The sequence below is a fragment of the Eulemur rufifrons genome, chromosome 15 (genome assembly GCF_041146395.1).
Source record: "Eulemur rufifrons isolate Redbay chromosome 15, OSU_ERuf_1, whole genome shotgun sequence".
Taxonomy (NCBI): domain Eukaryota; kingdom Metazoa; phylum Chordata; class Mammalia; order Primates; family Lemuridae; genus Eulemur; species Eulemur rufifrons.
Genome location: NC_090997.1, coordinates 64,734,559 through 64,753,672, shown reverse-complemented (window position 1 = coordinate 64,753,672; position 19,114 = coordinate 64,734,559). Strand labels below are relative to the sequence as shown.

The following is a 19,114-nucleotide window of genomic DNA, read 5'->3' as shown; positions in this document are numbered from 1 at the left end:
ACCCTAATCTTTCCTTTTCCTCCTCCTTTTTATTGTTATTTTTTGTGCGTTTCCAGGGTTCTGTAAGCTTTTCCAGATTTCTGCAATAGGATTCTACTTTGCTCCGCACTCTTTCCAGTTTGATCAGAGAAAATGCTGCTATCACCACTCTAACACGTTCCCATTTTATCCACTCACCCTCAAACGAAAAGACACCAGAAAGGCAGGACAGAGCCTTCTCAAAGCAGGTTCGCACAGTTTTGGGGGAATGGCAGGTGCCAATCTGCAGTAGCAGCTGCAATCCTCTGCAAAGCAGAAACTGCGGCTCGCACGCTCCTCTCTTTCTCCCGCCCCTACCCCACCACCTCACAACTCCACACCATCCTTAAAACACACACACACCCTCCTCCAACCTCGCATCCTCTCGCACACCCTGCCCGGCACGCACGCCGGGATGCCGGCTGCCACAGTAACGCTCAACCCACTCTGCGGCCCCACCCATTGCCGTCCCGCCCACGCCCCGCACACCAATGGCTGCGGCCCGAAGCTCCCAAGGGGCTCTTTGATAGGGCAGCGGGGCCTGCCACTTACATGGCGCGTCCCGCCCCCTCCTCGCTCCCCGCCGGGGCTGGAGGGGCCCGAGCATCAGCGAGAGTAGCTGCGAGCAGCCGCGGTGGCGGCGGCGTGTCGTTGCAGTTGCGCCATCTGTCAGGAGCGGAGCCGGCGAGGAGGGGGCTGCCGCGGGAGAGGAGGAGGGGTCGCCGCCAGCTGAAGGCCGTCGAGACCCGCCCGCCCGCCGGCAGCGGTAGCAGAGGCGAGGCTGCCCTCGGAGCCGCGCGTCCTCTGCCGTCCGGGCGCGCGGCGCTTCTCCCGGCGCACCGCGGGCTCCCCGGGCGCATACAAAGCCGCCGCCCGCGCCAGGGAGGGATCCGGCCGCTGGGCCGGGGACGCCCCGGCGCCGCCCCCTCGGTGCTCGCGGAAGGCCCACCGGCTCCCGGGCCCGCCGGGGAGCTACCGGAGCCGCCTCGGCCGCGCAGGAGGAGGGCGGGGAGAGGACCATGTGAATGGGCTCCGCAGCCTGAGCGCCGGGCAGGTAAGCGGCGGGGATGCGCCGCGGGAGGCCGCGGGGGATGCAGCGGAGACGCCCGGCCGCCAGTGCCCCCGCACAGCGCCGCCCCCACCGCGGGGCCCCGCGCTGCAGTCACTTGGCCGTCGTCGCCTGCGGGGCGCCGCGCGGGGCTGCCGGGGAGTTGGCAGCACTCGGGGTCTTCCCGCGGCCGCGCGGGAGGACACCTCTGCGGGGTGCGGCCCGAGGTAGCGCGGGGGTGGGGGCCCCTTCCCTCGCCCGCAAGCGGGCGCCGGGTGAGAATAAGAATTGGCTCGGGGGAGAGGCTGGCCCAGACTCCGCCCCCGCCCTCCTTTCGGGGCCCCCCGCGGGGACCCGGGCTGTGTGTGTTGTTTTAATGTCAGGGATGATGTAATCACTTAATAATTGATGCCCCGTGCTGCTTCCCTCCCCACCCAACCCCTGCCTCACTCCACCTCTCGGCCTCCTCCCTCGGAGGCCGTCGCCTTCCCCAACGCATCCTCCTGCCTATTTCTGGCACCTCCCTTGCACTTCCCCCATCCGCCCCTTCACTCTTCCTGTGCCACCACCCACCCACCCTTCCCCTTTCCCCTTTGCTGAAGCCTTCCCTCCTCTTCCTCCGTCCCCCACCCCTTCTGCGCCCTCAGGCTCCTTTCTCCTCTCCTCCCCGCTCTCTAGCTGGGTTTCCTCCCTACTTCCCTAGATCGATGGCTGTTTTTGTTTGGTCTCCTCCCCTCTCTTATCTCTGCAGCCACAGGCGGAGGGGACTGGGCCAGAAAGAGGCCACCGAGCTTGGGCCCAGGAGGAGATTTGCTGGGACTCACTGGGAAGAGGGATAATACAATCACCCTTCTTACCCCTCCTTCCCCCAATAAATCACACAGACTCGCGGGGTGTGTGTGTGTGTGAGTGACACAAAGAGCCCTTTCAGTGCAGAGAGAGGAGACATACAAAGTGCCCAAGAATAGGGACGATGCTTCTTGTTTCTATTCCCTGGGGCTTCCCTTTCTTTCCATGAAGCAGTTGATCTCTGAGTCTTTCCTGCCACATTTACGAAAAAATGAAAGGCCTCCCCCAGATGCCGGGTGGCAGGTGCCGGCATTTTGCTGTGTTCACAGACCGGTAGTGTTGACTGGCAGCTGCGGTATTTCTTAGATTTAAGGGGACAATTATTCCAGCAGTCTTAGGAGTTGCTGTACTTTTAAGGTAGTTTCCCCATCCCCTTGTTCTTTCCCCCTCTCCTTTTGGGGATAAGTACCAAGAGCTGGGGCAGAAATTGATGTGGACTCAGAAGAATTTTGTTTCTGAATCAGAATTAAATTGGTGTTTGGTAAGAGGGAGGCAGCTGAGTTGCTGCTTCTCTCAAGTCCAAGGCCACTGTGCTGAAGTCTTTTGAAATGAAATCTTGTCTGCCCAGTGATGTCGTTTTACCGTTTTATTTAAATACCTGGGGACATCGATAAAGCAGTCTTGAATTGGCATTTGGCAGACTCCTGGAGACTGTCTCTTGCCTGCTTCAAGGTAGCCTTTGGTCACCCACATCCTTCCTCTCACCACCCAAGCAATACTTTCCACCCTTTGCGCTGTCTTCTTCCCCAGTCCCTGCCCCGTGGGTACCCTGCTTTCAGACGAAGGGACACACAGACTTTTGGAGGAAGTGGTTTAACTATCTGAGGATTTGGAGGCACTTAGCTGTGAGCTGGGGATGTAGAGAATCTTTTGAGAGAACTCTAAACCATCCAGTGCTCCTCTTGAAGATGAAATGTTGATGTAAATCTGGGGGCTTAATGTTCTGTTTTGTAAGCCAATGACTATCATATGCTTAATCAATGCTGACAAAGCTTGGGTTGAACGTTGATTCCTAAGAGCATGACTCTTCGACTCTTCTCAGTAACAGAACAGTCTCAAATTTATTCTTCAAGAATTTTATTAGAAAAGAGTTGTTATGATCCATTAAACATTTACTTCTGCACTTTTAAAGACATTAATCTTGGATTTTTTATATTAAAAAAAGCAATAGGGTTAATGAGTGTACTGTAAAAAACAAAGGTTGTTCGTTTGATGCCAGACGCAGGAAGGAACTTTAGTGCACATAGACTTGCACTCTGTAGACCAAGTTAAAGAGACTTAACGATAAGGTTGTGAGCAAATGCACACTCTGTTTGCTTGTGGGTCTGAAATCTCCAACCCCATCTGACTTACTTGAAGTCCTGTTTAATCTTCAGGGCCCAGCTCAAATGGCATCTCCTCTGTGAAGCCTTCTCATCTCCATAGCTTCAATTTTGTTTTCAAACTTCAGCAGCAGACATTATGTTTGGCATGTGTCTGTTTCTACCGTTAGTTGGTCAGCACATTGATAAAAGGAACCTTGTATTATTTTTCTTGTTTCCTACTAAATTTTACCTTAATAGGTTCTCAGTGTTTCATTTAATGATCAACAAATCGTTAAATGAGTTAGGTCCTTGGTATGTGCTCAACATCTGTATTAATTAGGCTAATGTTAGCAGCTGTAACAAATAGGCCTGCAACTATATAATGGCTCAAAAGCAACAGATGTTTGTTCTTGCTCATGTAATAGTCCAGGGTGTTTCTGGTCAGTAGGTGATTTTCCTCCGTGCAGTGATTCTGGGTCCCACACCCCTATCTTGTAGCACCACCGTCCCACAGCTTTCCCTTGTAACCTGTTTAAGCTGACAGAAGGAGCAAAAGGGAATTTAAAGTGCCTTGGCCTGGAAATGACACCCATCACTTCTGCTCACATTCTAGGGCTAGTTATATGGGCACATTTAATTGCAAGGGAGCCTGGGAAATGTAGTTTAGCCATGTGCACAGAATAAAGGACAAGAAGAAATGTATTTTTGATGAACAGCTTTGCCAAATGCTCCACTCTGTAACAAGGTACACTCACTACCTTCAGTAAGCTTATAGGCCAATGGGAATTAAACCAAATAGAAACCTAGAGCTGATACCCATATTGCTTTTCTTCTTTTGATTTTGTAAGTTCAGATCTTTTCATCTTAAGCATGTTTCAAAAACCTTGCTTTTTGTTGAGGGACCAACTCCCTCTCAATAATCCCTTGTAATACAGTTATTAGATATGCTTCCTGTGTTGACTTTGATGTGGTTCTTTTATTCCAGAAGCCCCTTTCTTGGCCTAGTTTTTTATCTGGTGATTCTATAGACTCCCAAAGTGGCTAGGAGGGTCCTCAGAAATCACAGTCCTGCCTTCTCTTAATCACAAGAGGAAATTAAGCGTCCTCTGACAGGTGAAACTCCTTGCCCCAAGGCCATGCAGCTTCCTGATGGAAAGGCCAGAGACTCAGCCAGCCAGCCAGCCAGCCAGCTCTTCAGCCCCACCTGCGTCCCCTCTGTCACTGGCTGCCTAACTCTGTCTGTGAGTCCTGTGTATTCCATGGAGGTTAAGTGAGCTTCCAGATCTCCAGGAGCTGGGGGAACTGCTAGTGTTCTCTATAGTCCCTATTCTCCACAGGGCTTCAAAATTGCTGGAGCAGTTCTGTCCATACCAGTCATCATAATTAATAATGCACTTTTTTTTTGCTATAAACATTTCATTATTATTCATCTGTTCTGCAAACAGTAGCCTAGTATGTTACTTTGTGCAAGGCACTGGGGAGATGGGTTCCTGGAAATGAATACTTCTGCTGTCCTTGCTCTTCAGGAGCTCATAGTCTACTAGAAGAGATAAAAATAATAGCTAACTTTTTACTGAGCACTTACTATGTGACAAGTGTGACTTAAGCTCTAATTGTAACAATAATGATATGAAGTGGTTTCCATTCACAATTCCCATTTTACAGATGGGCAGTTGGAGCAAGGTTAAGTAACTAACTGAAGATCATAGAGCTACTAAGTGGTAGAGTTAGGATTCAGGCCCAATTAGTTTGGTTCCAAAGCCTTTGCCCTTACCCACTAGGAAATATTCTAAATACTACCTATTGATATAATGATGATATCAATTAAAATGTTATGTGCCATAAGGGAAGGTGATGGCTAAAATGCTTTGGAAATTGAGACTTCTGGTTGATGGGAAACAGAACTTTATATCCAAATAAAACATAAAATATTCATCCTTACGTCCCTTCCTTCCATTCAGACCCTCATCTATTGCTTATCTGGGAAATAAAAACATAACGTTAAGTTTAAAAAAGCATATTGATGTTGGAAATGATTTTACTCTGTGTGATTCTTTATATTAAGCTGGGTCCTTTTGTGGCGCACAGTTAGGTCAGTATGAGTTTGTGAATTGTCTACATACTTATTCAAGAGCATTCATTCATTGCATCTACCACTTGCCAGACATTGAACTAGATGTTTCAGGGGCAAAAGAGGTATGATCCTGCCCCAAGGAACTTACCTGCTAGTTGAGCAGAGAAATGAGGAGTCTTTTATAAATGTGATTCTGGGGGTCCACACAGGATGCAATAGAGCATACAGAAGGGAGCATGAACCTGGCAGAGAGGTAGGAAAGTGGGATGGCCAGATGGAGAAGGCTGAAGGAGGAGGTGCCTGCAAAATGGGAGCGGGAGTTGGCTAGGTGAGTGTTGTGGGAAGCCCATTGCCCCAGAGGGAATAGCCCAGAGGGAAAATGCACGGACCTTTTGGGAAACTGCAGCTAGTTCAGGGCTGGTTTGGGAGGTAGAGAGAGGGACAAAGGGAGAAGTCAGGGCTGAAGCAGAAATTGAGAAAATTCTTGTAAGTACTTTATCCTGAGTGCCATTTAAGAGTTGTAAGTGGGGATAGTGCTTTGATGTGATTGTATTTTGTAAAGATCTTCTGGCCACAGTGTGGGCCTTTGACCAGAGGTGGGCAAAACTGATGCAAGGAGGGTAGTTACGGAAACTCGGACGAGCAATAGATGAGGGTCTGCAAGGAAGGAATGGAGGTGGGGATGGAGTGAAAAAGACAGAATGAGAAGGTGAGACAGGATATGGAGGTGGGCAGATAAGAGGGGTCTCTGGGGAGTTAGGTGGAGAGAGCCATGGAGACAAGTGGCCCAGTAATAAAAGCAGGGGTCAGGCATGTGAAGTGGTGACTTCATCATCGACGCTGTGGACTTCCAGGTGGAGGTGTCTCTTAGGCAGAGGAGTAGATAGGAGTGAGGGAAGAGAACTAGGACTCAACTATAAATTTGTTAGCAGCAAATTACTAAATATTTGAGGCCATGGATTCAGGTAAGGAAGGTCACCCAGGGAGAGAGTGTAGAGTAGAAAGAGCAGACAGGGCTGAGGGTGAGCCCGGCAGCAGAGGCAGAAGAGTCAGCTCCTGAATGGGAGGGGTGCTGACAGAGTATTGGATGGGCCTCAGAGTTAAGCAAGATAAAAAATGAAAAATGCATTTGGATTCAGCACCAAAGATACCTGAACCTCACCAGAGCAGGGAATGGAGAGGTAGAAGTCTAAGAATCTGCTGCTCCTCAAACTAGGGTAGAAACGTGTATCAAAACCTGCAGAACATAGAACAACAAGGGTCTGTTTTGCAGTTTTTCAAGGGTACAGCCATGGAACCCAGAATCTTAGAGATCATGTAGTCCAATACATTCATTTTACTTACAGGAAAAAATGAGATCCAGAAAGGTTAAATGACTTGTCCAAAGTGGCAGAATCACCAGATTTCTGGCCTTTCAGCCCAGGTGAGGGTTGTGGCTAAGAGCATGGGGTAGGGGTAGGGTTTTTAAAGTCAAGTAACTAGAATTTTCACCTATTTACAGTATAAATCTGTTGAGTTTGACTTCAGAATGTCATCATGACTTTTAAAGGTAGAATGAACTACAGAAAAAACCATGGATTGTGACTTTTATGCACTTGGTTCCTATGAAGAAAGTTATTTTTGTTATTTAGAGGAATATGATAATTTTTTAGTGTTTCTAGTTGAGTAAATCTAATTTTTAGCTACTAAAACACATAAGTAGCCTGAATAGTATTATCCAAATGGACTTGGGTGACATGCAGTATAGACAGCTTAGGAATAAGTGACACTCTGGACTTGATTAGAACGCAGTAATCCTGGAAGGATATAAATCGAACTGGATTTATGGTCTAATAAAAGCGTGGGAGGAAAAGATAATGCTTACTGACTCATGAAACTTTAACGATGTTTGTGAGACTCCGAGTTGTCGTAATATTTGGATGAGAGCGCTTTCCCATTCGTCTCAGCTTGCATCCAGACAGCCTGCTTTGTGCCTCGCTCTGGGTGGGAAGCCTGACGTGGGGCTTCTTGGGAATTCCTAGGAAGCAGATACCATCATATAGTCTGTCCTCGTAAACCCATGACTCTGAACAGCACCTGGTGGGTTTGGGCAAAAATGTATTGAGCACTTATTAACTGTAAGTTTTGGGCAGAAAAAAGTACAACACTATGGAAAAGTCTTAGTTATTTCTGTTTAGAAAGCTTTTTTGAGGGCTATTTCTGGCCTGTATTCTCCTTTCTGTGATTGTGTAAACAAGCATACCATAACTACTCACCCCTCCCTGAATATACCATAGAAATGATAACACCTACCATTTCATTGAACCTGGAAGCCTGTGTTATGTGCTTACATACAGTAATTTACTTGATCATAACAGCTCTGTGAGGCAGGTATTATTATCCCCATTAGTCAAATGGGGAGACTGAGGCTCAGAGAGGTAAAGTAACTTGCCTGTTATCACACAGCTAATAACTAGTGAAGGCAGGTCTGTGTGACGGCTAAGCTCACTCCTGCTTTTGCTACACAGCTGTGGTTCCTCCTTCCCTGCCTCCTTGCCTTTGCTTTGCAGTTACTCAGTTACTTCTGTGTCTTGTGTTGGGGAATACAAAGGCACCTTTACCCCACTGTGGAAATCTCAGCCCTTCTGATAACTCTACTCAAGACTTGCCGCTTGGGAAGCACTCCCGTCTCTCCTGCCTATGGGATCCCATAGCACTTGGTTACCACCTTATCTTTGTCACCCTCATTATAACCTGACATGTAAAGCACAGGGAGTCAGCTGGGTGGGAGTGGGGTGGGTACTGGCCTTCTTCACTGACTTGTGAGTTCTTTGGAAGTCAGGGACTCTATCTCATTTGTGGTTGATTTGTGAACACAACACCTAGCATAATCACATGAGGTATGATCATTATTATTCCCATTTAAAAGATGAAAAAACTGAGGCATAGAGGTCAAGTGATTTAGTCAGAGTCACACAGCTGGTAAGTGACAGAGCTGGCATCTGAGCCCAGGCAGTCCAGCTCCAGCATCTGTGCTCTTCACACTAAATTTGTGCCATCTCTTCAATGAGGTTGCAAACCGTGAGGGTGGAGATGGTGCCCAGCAGCTCCCAGCCCAGTGCCTCACAGTCCCTGCCAATAAACATCAGTCCTCTTGTTCTCCCATCCACCCTGCAGAGTGACAGAGAATATGTTGAACTAGGTCCTATAATAAGAAAAGAGCTTTAGGGCAGCAGCTGCATGCATACCCTGAGGATCTTATAGAATGCATGTTCCCAGGCCTGGTTCTGATTCAGTAGGAATGGGACAGGTAGATTTGAATGCTTTGAAATCTTTCCTGTGTCTGGGAACAGCAGGGAGAAGGGAAGTGGCAGGAGGCAGCTCTGGAAGACAAGGAATGAAGCAGGCCCAGGGAGCCCCAGCTACAGCAGCGGGGAGCAGGCGGAGAAGTGGTAGGCACCGTCCATCAGCCAGAGTCAGGGGGAGCTGCAGTGTGGGAGGAGGCCCAGAATCATAAATCCATCTCGGAAAGACCTCTTAACTTGTAATTTAATGATTTCTAAGTACCTGTGCCTTTTGAATGTGCTGGTGGGATTTTATCTGATGAATTCAAACACTTTCATTTTCTTCAGAGCTTTCATCTTTGAGGTACCCAAAAATAGTAGGCTTTTCATGGAGTTGTATAAGGATTCCATCTGCTTTATATTGAAAAGTAGGGCTTTAATGGAAAATTAAAAATGAGCCAGATCTCCTTTCCCACAACAAAGCCCAGGGCACTTTTCCCAATCCTTTTTTCTTTTAATCCCCAGAAAAAGTTACAGAATCTGTATTTCTGTGAAATCCTGCCCAATTTAAATTCTACTGAAAAGACAAATAAACACCAACAAGTTCCTTCATTTCCACACAAATGTTGTGTCTATTTAGAATCAATAACAATTTCAAATATTGTCATTTGTAAAATTTGATTTTTGCTTTAATTTTATCTTAATTTTATTTCACAATTGTGTGATGTGTTGCCTACAGCTAGGCACATATATACACGAGGATATGTTAAAAAGCACTAATTTCTGTTAATGGTTTCTCTTCTTGCTCTCAGAGTTTGAAGGGTATTATCACCGTTTGTCATACAGTTTATTTTCTAACCTATAACTGTTATACAAACACACTAACTTGTTGTTTTCAGATGTAAAACTCAGGAGCTGAGTTGTCAACAAACTCTAACATTCTGTCATTCTCAATCCTTTATCACTGTCTGCTACTTGGAAGTGTCCTTCTCTGGTTGTCCTTTGTGTACACCTTTGCCCGATCCATATTCTCTTGATAAATTAGACCCTGCATGCTCTCCCGTAGTTTGCAAATAACAGTTGCTTCACTCCCGTGCTTCCTAGATGGAGTGAGGAGATGTTGATCAATGTCAAAATGGAAGTGCCAGCTGATGTAGATACTGGTTCTTATGCCTCGTTCCTTTACTAGCAACCCAGTGAGTAGGAGCAGAAAGACCAGACTCCTTAGCCAAGCCTTCAGTGCCTTGCATAGTTTCCGTGTTCTTCCTCAGTCCTCCCTGGCTGACTTCACTTACCAGGACACTAACACTTGATTAGCCAGAAGCCCAACACCATCTCATTAATGTGGAATATGGTCCTGGCCTTTGGTTTCCCTTCCCGGAATCCCCTAATCCTTCCTTTCCCTTAGAATTCTATCCATTTGTCAAGGCCCAGCTGGAATCGCAACTCTTGAAAGGTTACCCCAATCTCTTCATTCTCTTGCATTGAACATTTGTATCTCCCCATTGCCTCATTATTAGTTAAATCCTGATATGAGAAATCCAAGGTTCAGAGCATTTTTTATCACTTGCCCAAATTCATACATCCAGTTATTAATTTAGCTTAGACTAGAAGAATCTGGGTCTCCTAGAAATCTATATATGTGTGAGTCCTGCCTTCTCAAGACACTGTTGGCCCCACGTGTACAAAAATGTTGTTTGCTATTCCCCCTTTTTGTCTGTCCACCTATGGCATGGAGTGCAGCGTCTTTCACATGTAGATACTCAGCAGATGTTCATTTACACAGGCCTGGGGCAAGGCACTGGAATATGCAGCTGGCTTCCTGGGCATCTGTGGTGCTAGGCTGGCATCTTTTTGGACATTAAGCTTCTGTATTTTCTGGTGGCATCAGATTTAGTCCCTACTGACCCACATGGTTTAGGTTCAGTAACTGTCCTAGTCTATTTTAGGAACTGCCATTGCATTTTGAGAGTGGTATGCTTTTAAAGATTTTTTTCTTCAGAATCTTGAGCTTGTTCTTAAAAATTTAGGGTGTTTGGGGAAATAGTTACTTCTTTGTCCTCTGCCATCAGGTTTTCATCAATAAGATTTTCACTTTAAAAAAAAGATTGCCAATAGTGCAGAATGACATCCAAGACCAGGGAGAAAATGCAGAATCTTCAAAATCTGGGGGAATACAATCGTGAATGATGGAGAAAGGAGAGGAGCCTGATGGACCAGCAGCACTGGGCCTGAAAGTCTGTGAGACAGAGAAAGGGGGTGCCTGTGTGTTATGCATCTACCCATCTCTGGACCTCTCAAAGCAGCATTTAACTGAGTCCTTGAGCAAATATAGTTCAGCTTTGGCTGTGGGAGTGCCTTCCACACCATGCATGAATTTTGTTCACTTTGTACTATTATCATCTGAGGACTGTCCTTAGCATGGGAGGAGGGTTCTATCCCAGACTTAAGGTCCTACAAAATAGTAATTTAACACTATAGCTCAGCTACAGCCTTTGTTTGTATATCCTTCAAAAGAATGATTAAAAAATAAGCTTTATAAAATGTTTTCTATGGTTGGGGGGGTACTCCTTGAGTCATCTCTGTAACAAAGGACACAACAGCACAACAGGCAGTGTTGGTCTGGCATTCATGAGAGTCTTCTCGGCTACCTGTCAGAAGCTCACTGTGATTCCTCATTAATGGCTTCTCCTGCCTAGTCCTCACCTGGATGCGAAGTTTAATGTATCTGGGATGGAGACAAGCAATAAGAGCATTTTCTGTGGCTGTAGGCCAACTGCTGCAGCTGAGAGGGGGAGGGGAGGTACCTGGTGCTTCTCTGTTGTTTGCAATGCTATTGTGGTCTTTGGGAAGTGGGTGGTGAATTTTTTTTTCCTTGCTTAACCATGCACTTTGTATGGTTTAAGTGCTTTTCCTGCCCCCTCCCCACTGCCGCAACCACCACCTGAAATGTGGGAGATCACATGCCACTCTCACAAAATGCACTTTGCGCTTTGCTGGCATATAATGTCACCACTTCATGTATTTATCCAATTTGTTCGTGTTCAGCTTCTTTTGTACATGTCAGCGTCAATATTGCCCATTTTCAGTAGCAAGCTTCTAGAAGGTGGAAAGTGTACCTTGTTTAATTTGCCTTGTGCTGTATAACACTGCATTGTGCATTTAATAAATTATTGTTGGTTATGAGTCTAAGATTCCAAGTTGGGAGGTCTTACACATATTTTCAGTACTTCTAGAATGAGATGCATCTTAGGTAAATTTTCTTTGTGCAAGTAATATATTAGGTCCTCTGCATTGATGGATCCTCAGAGTCATGGTTTAGAATACAGATTTTGGTTGCACATAATAACGTTTTTGATTCCACCTTATTTCCACCTCCTTGGGTGAAAATGCAGTGATCCTCTTTTCTACTCCTGCATGCACATTAGGGCCAAAGCATAGGCGATGTGCCACACCTCACCCTTCTTTTCATATAAGTGTAGTTGACCATGTAATTCCCACTGTCTCGTAGCCATTATTCAACAAATTCTTGATTTTGGACTTCCAAGAGTTGGAAGTAGTTCTCTTAGAGGTTGAGAATTACCCAGTGAAGACTGGTGAGGGGTATTTGGGAAGAATCTGGAAGGACTATGGATGATTAAACAAAACCAGATTCCTCTGTGGGTGCCAGCAGCTTCTGAGAAAATATTAGTTCTGGTTAGTTTATTTATAAGTATGATCCAAGGAGGACTGCGATTAGAAAACTGCAGCTTCAAACACTATTTGGTTTTACCTCAGCCCAGCATGCCATATGAGGAAAAGTCCGGCGTGTGAAGGTGGTAAGAGTCCAGGAAGGGGCCACCAGGGCAAGCCCTGCTGCCTTCCCTGATCCTCACGTCTCCAGCTGTGGCAGAGGTTCTGTTACTCTGGCCCCCACCCCAGAACAACACTCCCACGCACTTGAGATCCAGAGCTGCCACCATGGGAGGGTTCCTGTTCTGTGCTCCCCACTGAAGCACCCACCTGGCTCTCAGTCCTAGCTCATGGGTGAGCTAAAACTGCAGGAATGATCCACGAAAGAGGGGGTGTTGGTGAAGCAGGAATGAGAAGGGATATGGTTGGAAGGGGATCAATAAGGAGTTGGTAGGGGCGAGATCCTGTTAAGTGTAGAATTAGCCCTTGTATTAGTTTCCTGGAATGTCATAGCAAATTCCCACAAACTGGGTGGCTTAAAACAACAGAAACTTTTCCCTCGCAGCTTTGGAGACTAGAAGTCAGAAATCAAGGTGTTGGCAGGGTTGGTTTCTTCTGAAGGGCCTGCAGGAGAAGCTGTTCCATGCCTCTCTCCTGGTTTCTCATGGCAGAGGCAAACTTGGGCTTTCCTGGCTTGTAGACACATCACTATAGTCTCTACCTCCGTCTTCACATGGCCTTCTCCTCTCTTATAAGGACACTTGTCACTAATTTAAGGCCCACTCTAATAAAGGATAATCTCATCTTGATATTCTTAATTACATCTGCAAAGACCCTTTTTTCCAAATAGGTCACTCTCATAGGTTCCAGGTGGGCATATTTTTGGGAGGCCACCACTCAACCCACTATAGTCCCCAAAATGATAAAAAGGAGTAGTTACTCAGGGGAGAAAGAACAGCTGAGAAAGGTATTTATTTACGAGACTAAGTGCCACTGAATGTTGGGTGTGGTGCTATGTACTTTACATGTGTGACTTTAACCATCACTGCAAAGTAGGGAAAGGTACGGTGAAATTTGTGTGTGAGAAGGAAGACATTCAAAGGAGTGGAGTGTACAATTGTAGCTGAACCTTCATCTGAGGTTGGAAGATTAGGAGAAGGGAGACGAAGCTTGGAGAATCTCGAAAAGGTTCAAACAGCCACTACTCTACAGGGTAGTGTGTTAACAGATGGATGAAAAGAATTAACACAGTGAGGTTCCACTGGAATTTGTAGATATTTTTAGTGGTTCCTTTTAGCCCAATTTTGTGACATTGCCTAGTAATATTTGTCACTTTGGAATGAAAAATCTGACCTTCTGGTTACTTAGATTTAGGAATTGGTTTGAACAGTCAAGTAAGTAGGATGTTCTAAGAGACTAAAGAAAATATCAATTGAATCAGCTAAAAGGTTCAGGCTAGATAGAGGAGTTGGGTGTGACAGACAAGGTAAGAAAAGGTCGGAGGTCTCCAGTGTGATGAGGGAACACAGCAGGTACAGAGGAGGAGAGACAAAGGTGAGGAAACCAAGGTAAGTGGAGAGTTCCAAATGATGCTGATGCAGGGGTGGCTTCCCGTTAAGTGGATCTCCACTCTACAATCAAATGGAGATTAAAGACATTAGGTATGAAGAATTGAACTGAAAGCCATAGCTCATTTCACCCTTGGTTCAAATATATATAAATGGTGTCTTCCGGAAGAATGACATGTTAGTGTGTTGCAATTTTTTTTTTTTTAAATCCTGGAAGAGTATTCTGGGACCTCTGAGACCTTGCATTATGAACAGCTGGTTTAGTGGGAATAATATTTTGAACTGGTATTCAGCCTATTTTCCCTTCCTTCTAATTCTTGTTGCCCTGGGAGTCTCCCCCATTGAGGCTAAGGATTCCATTACTTCAGGGGGAGGACAGAACATGGTCAAGGACAAAGAAGACATTGTTCGGCTTTTGACTTCCAAAGCAGGCCTTTAAAGCACATTTCAGAGACCAGAGCTAGCCCAGGCCTTCATTTAAAAGAGGCAGGCTTTGTTAGAAGAAAAATGGTTTGTGGATTCCAAGGAGCCAAATCTCAGAAGGCCTGGCATATATTATATGCAGGAGGAGGGAGGCTAAAGAGTTGTTTCCGGCTCCTGGAGGAAGGAGAAAATCCCTTCCTGGGTTAGTGGGAGGAGCTTGTAGAGATTCAGGGGATTCTAGAGTTAGGAAACTGATGGGTCCTGAGATCTAGGGCCCCATTCCCCGAGGCTTCTGCTTAAGGCATCATTGAGATGATACAAATCCAGGTGGGTGGGGGAAACCCCTGCAAGCAGAGAGCAATTGTACCCTCGGTGGCTCTGGAACTCTGGAAGGAAACCACCTTGTAGTGAGCCCTGCAGTGAGGCAGGTTTAGGCAGAAACAGGCCCTGAGATGGTGTCCCTTCCCAGTTCCCCAGAACCTGCACATGGCAAGGGGAAATCCCTACAGTCGTGCTTGCCCCCTTGGGTGGATGTGAAGCTGCTGGGAGATCTGGGGTGAGAATGGAGCAGGCACAGAAGGAAGTGTGCCCGTCTCACCGCGGAGACTGGCTGGGATCGTGGCCACGGGCACTGCTGAGCCTCAGTGAGCAGAACCAAGCCAACAGCCTAAGACAAAGGGACGAGACATGCCACAGAGGCCAGCTAGGGCTTGGAGGGCAGCACCTAGGCTGGATCCTCTCCCCCTCCCTGCGATGGTCTGTGGTTTTCCCCCTGGGGAAAAGGAGGAAAGGGAGAGGTATGCAGCCCTAAGAGGCTGTTTGAAGTGAGTTTAATTTGACTAATTGCCCTGAAGCAACTAAAGTTTCGATTCTGAAGAGACTAGGTTATCTGTAAGGACTAAGATTGTTCTTTCTCGTATGTGGAAAGGCAGTGGTCATAATCAAGTTGAGTTCAACCATGGAGAAATAAAGTAATTATCTTTTACATATAGTAGAGTGGTTTGTGTACATTTCAAACCTTCCACACTGCATTTGGGCTATATTTTAACTTTTGTGGGGCAAATTTACTAGTACTCTTGTGGTAGTATACTGTTGTTCCTTTGATTAAGTCATGGCTTAGTATACCTGTATTAGGCAAGAAGTGGGAAGTTCTGTCCTCTGAAGGGGCAGAGTTTTTCCACCTGATGTTTCAAAGTGTAGTGGGGTTTTTGGCTTCCCATTTTTAGCTGGTGGCAGTTCTTCCCAGTGCTCTGGAAGGAAGGACCTCAGTTGTCTTGGGGCCTTGGGTGGGTGGAAAGTATCAGAATTTCAAGCCTTTCTCCAGTGAACTTACTGTGACTCTGGAGACTAGAGGACGGATTTTGGTGTGTGTGATCCTTTAGTTTCACGTTTTAAAGGTAACAGAGTGAATACTAGAAATTATATCTCTACATACAAGGGGAAGTGCTCTTCATTTTTATTCAGTTCTCATGTACTAAATAAAGTATCAGTTTATGAAGGGATTCATTTCCAAGTATAATTTATAAGTAGTTACCAGAACACTCAAATGAGAGAGGGGGAAGGAAACCAGTTAGCTCTTTTTAATTACATTTCATCTCCCTTTGACATTCATATGAGGATGATGCTGCATTTCAGATGATGTATTTTAAAACTTGCTGTTTCTTGAAATACCTAGTAATTTTGGAAGGGAAATCTTTAGGCCTGCTTTAAGTGTGCCTTGGGTGGGCGTGTGGTGAGGTGAGGTAGAGAGTTGCCTGTTTTGACATCGTGTATGTATTTTCCTACCAGAAAATTATTGTGACAGTCTGAGCAAATCTTCTCAAAACATAAACACATCTCATATTTGCCCTTGTCTGTCAGTGGGAGCCAAGAGAGTTAGAGATGGGGAGCCGTATAATTTAAATTGACAAGAGTCACTAAATAAATAAAATTATAGAATTTAAAAAATATATTAATTTATTGAAAGTTTAAAAAAGTATTTTGGACCTATGAAATAGTTTCTACTCAAAATCTTTTCAAAAATTTTTAAAACTTAAATACACATGTCCATATACATTAGAGAAAAATTTTCATATTGATTATCTGAGCGTTAGCAAGAACGTAAGTAATTATTTTTGCTACATATTCATTTATCTTAGTTTTAGTCTGTTCTTCAGGCATGTCTCTAATCCCCATGTCACTGATATGAAGAATGAATTGTTTTTAATTTGCTCATAAAGTTGCCTGCAATCTCTTCAAAGTTGTATTTATAGTTAATATTTGAAATTAATATCTTTGATTGGCTTTTATGTATATATCACAATATTTCTAATTGAGAAAACAGCTCTTTCTGCAGAAGCAAAGTCCCTGGTGAGCTCAGAACAAATTCTCCTAAATGGAGGCTCTTCTCAGAGGGGTTTTTTGTGTAGATACTTTCACCCTAATATTTTCACAGATCTTTTTTTCCTCATGAAGAATTCTTATCTTCAACAAATATTTTTACAAGGCAAAACTTATGAAAATAAGTTGCTCTATGGTCCTTTTGAATGTTTTGTCAAATTTAGATCACACAAAATCATGGGTCTTCTCAATTGCACTCCATTCTGGTAAAGACTATAAATGTATTCCAATGAAAACTCAGAGCTCCATCAAAAGATTCCCATAAGTCAGGATATTGCAAAATATCGTAATATAATTTCAGAATTAAATCTTGGATACTGTTCGAATTCTCATCATTTAATGTGTTCAGTTTCTTTTTTGCTTTTGTTGGGATAAATTTCTTCATCTTCTGTTCCCAAGCCTTATTTTCAGTAACTGCAGTTGGCTAAAGGCTTCAGAAGCTGAAGTGTTCTGGTGCTTCATTCACTGCTTTGATCAAAGACTTCCAACTGGTTTGGAACAGAATGCACCCAACCTTTAGAGGACTTGTCTGTCGTTCCATTATAGCACACACAGGTTGATTTAGAGAGTCATTTCTCGAACATTTCTGAAACCTGGTTGATGATGACAGTCGGCAAAAGAGAAGGCACATACTGCTATGCTGAAGTGTTTTTTTGTATTCATCATAGGCAATGCCACAAAAATTTTGTAATTCAGTATTTTTAACTGGGTATATGTAAAACTGGTTGTCAATTTGTATACCTACAGCCTCAGTTTGTAGAGATAGCCACTTGTTTGAATGCAGTTCTGAAATATGCATGTGCCATAACAAATTCTAAATATTAATAACTTTCTGCTCCATAGGTTTCTTGATTTAGTAAAACGATTATTTTTAGCATCACAAAATTTGTATTATCTCTGCAAAAACAAATCACTTCATCTCCTGTGTTGAACTTTTTATAGTTTACAATAGCATGCGATGTTTCACTTGTGACAGAATGAACTGCCACAAGCTTTATATGAAATATGTGAAGAAAATCAAAGCATTATTCGAATTAATTGCTTTCTGTTTAAAACATCTGATGAAACTAACATAAAACTGGAACCATTTATCTATTTGTGAAGTTTTCTTTTCTGCTAACAAAGCTAATACATTTAAACTACTTCACTTTTCATATATGCACAAAAAAAATCCTGAGCTCAAAAATAAGCAAAATGAATTTAGAATCATAGTCATTTGATCTAAAAGAAAAGAAATGTTTCCTAGAGTACTACGTTAGTGAACCTACTGCAACTGCACGTGTTAAGTCATCATCTTCAGTAGTCTTACAGTAACGATTAACATTTGAAGTAGTTGCTGATGCCTCTTCAGCAGATTTGTGATTTTGGTTTATATAGTCAGTGATATCACCATGTTTCCCATAGTGGATAGTGAATATCAGTGATCATTTTGTGCAAATTAATGTTCATGATCAACTTCCTTGAAAAACAGAAATTTGGTACTTAATTTTTCATTAAACTTGCATTTTCTTTTTCTTTTTACCTTATTGCTCCTGAAAGGATATAGCAAAATAAAATAGTATAACCATTCAATAAATGACAAAGACACTGTAATGAGAACATTCAGACAATTCCTTAAAAGATCTGTAGCAGGTCTATTTCCTGCAAGTATTTCATGTACACCTAACCTATAACTTTCTGTGTTTCCAATTAGCTCTTCTGACTGGTGCTTTGTGCATCTCAGGCTGCAGCATGGGTCACAGCACAAGGGTTGGTGCATTTGGTATCTGACGTGCCGTGTCACTACCACTCACTACCACTCAAGACCAGAAGAATTAGCCACCCATAGTTGCTCATATCCAAGTGCTCTTTGTTGTCCTTGAAAGGGAGGTATTACACGAAGATTGGACAGGGACAGGAAAAGAGATGGATGGTCATTGGTCATCTTTCAGATTTAATCACATGTTAATGCGAAAATTCCCTTCACTGTACACTGGTAGGCAAATCATGGCAGAAGCTCCAAGTGCAAAGTGGAGGTTACAAAACCTAGTCCTGCTGTATTTTAATGCCACTAATAATAACACTTGGTTTACAAAGTGAAACATCTTAGGCAAATGCTTATCCCGAAGCAGCTGGGACAATAGGTGTAAACCAGCACTTTCACAGGTGGGGGAAGGTACGCTGTCACCCTCGTTGAGGTTGCATTTCTCCATCTGCTTTGCGCCCTCCTTTTTTGTCTGGATTATTCACTATTCTGGTAGTCTTACTGCTCTGCCCTTCCAATCCAACTTCCCGCAACAGCTGAGTGAACGCTTCAAAATCTGTATGAGATCACGTCCCTCCCCTCAATGTCTTCCTGTCACAGTTGGGATCAAGTCCAGAACCCCACCAAGGCCTGGGAGGCCCTTCGCGCTCTTGCCCTCGCTCACTGTCCCCCACTAGATTTTAAGCATTCAGGGGACACATACATAGCTGTCTATTTTCTTTGTCAGGAGGGCATATAAAAGTTGTTCAGTATGTTTTCTTGGTGGAGTGAA

The 19,114-nt window shown here is 44.4% G+C and overlaps 1 protein-coding gene across 1 annotated transcript in view; it reads left to right on the top strand.

Annotated features, from left to right (window-relative positions):
• Positions 1–934: 934 nt before the first annotated feature.
• The window catches only part of FYN (FYN proto-oncogene, Src family tyrosine kinase), a 195,974-nt gene continuing 177,794 nt past the window's right edge, over positions 935–19,114 (top strand). Inside the window, exon 1 of the mRNA XM_069487473.1 lies at positions 935–1,072. The gene's annotated coding sequence lies outside the window, so the exon portion shown is untranslated. The remainder of the gene's footprint in view (positions 1,073–19,114) is intronic.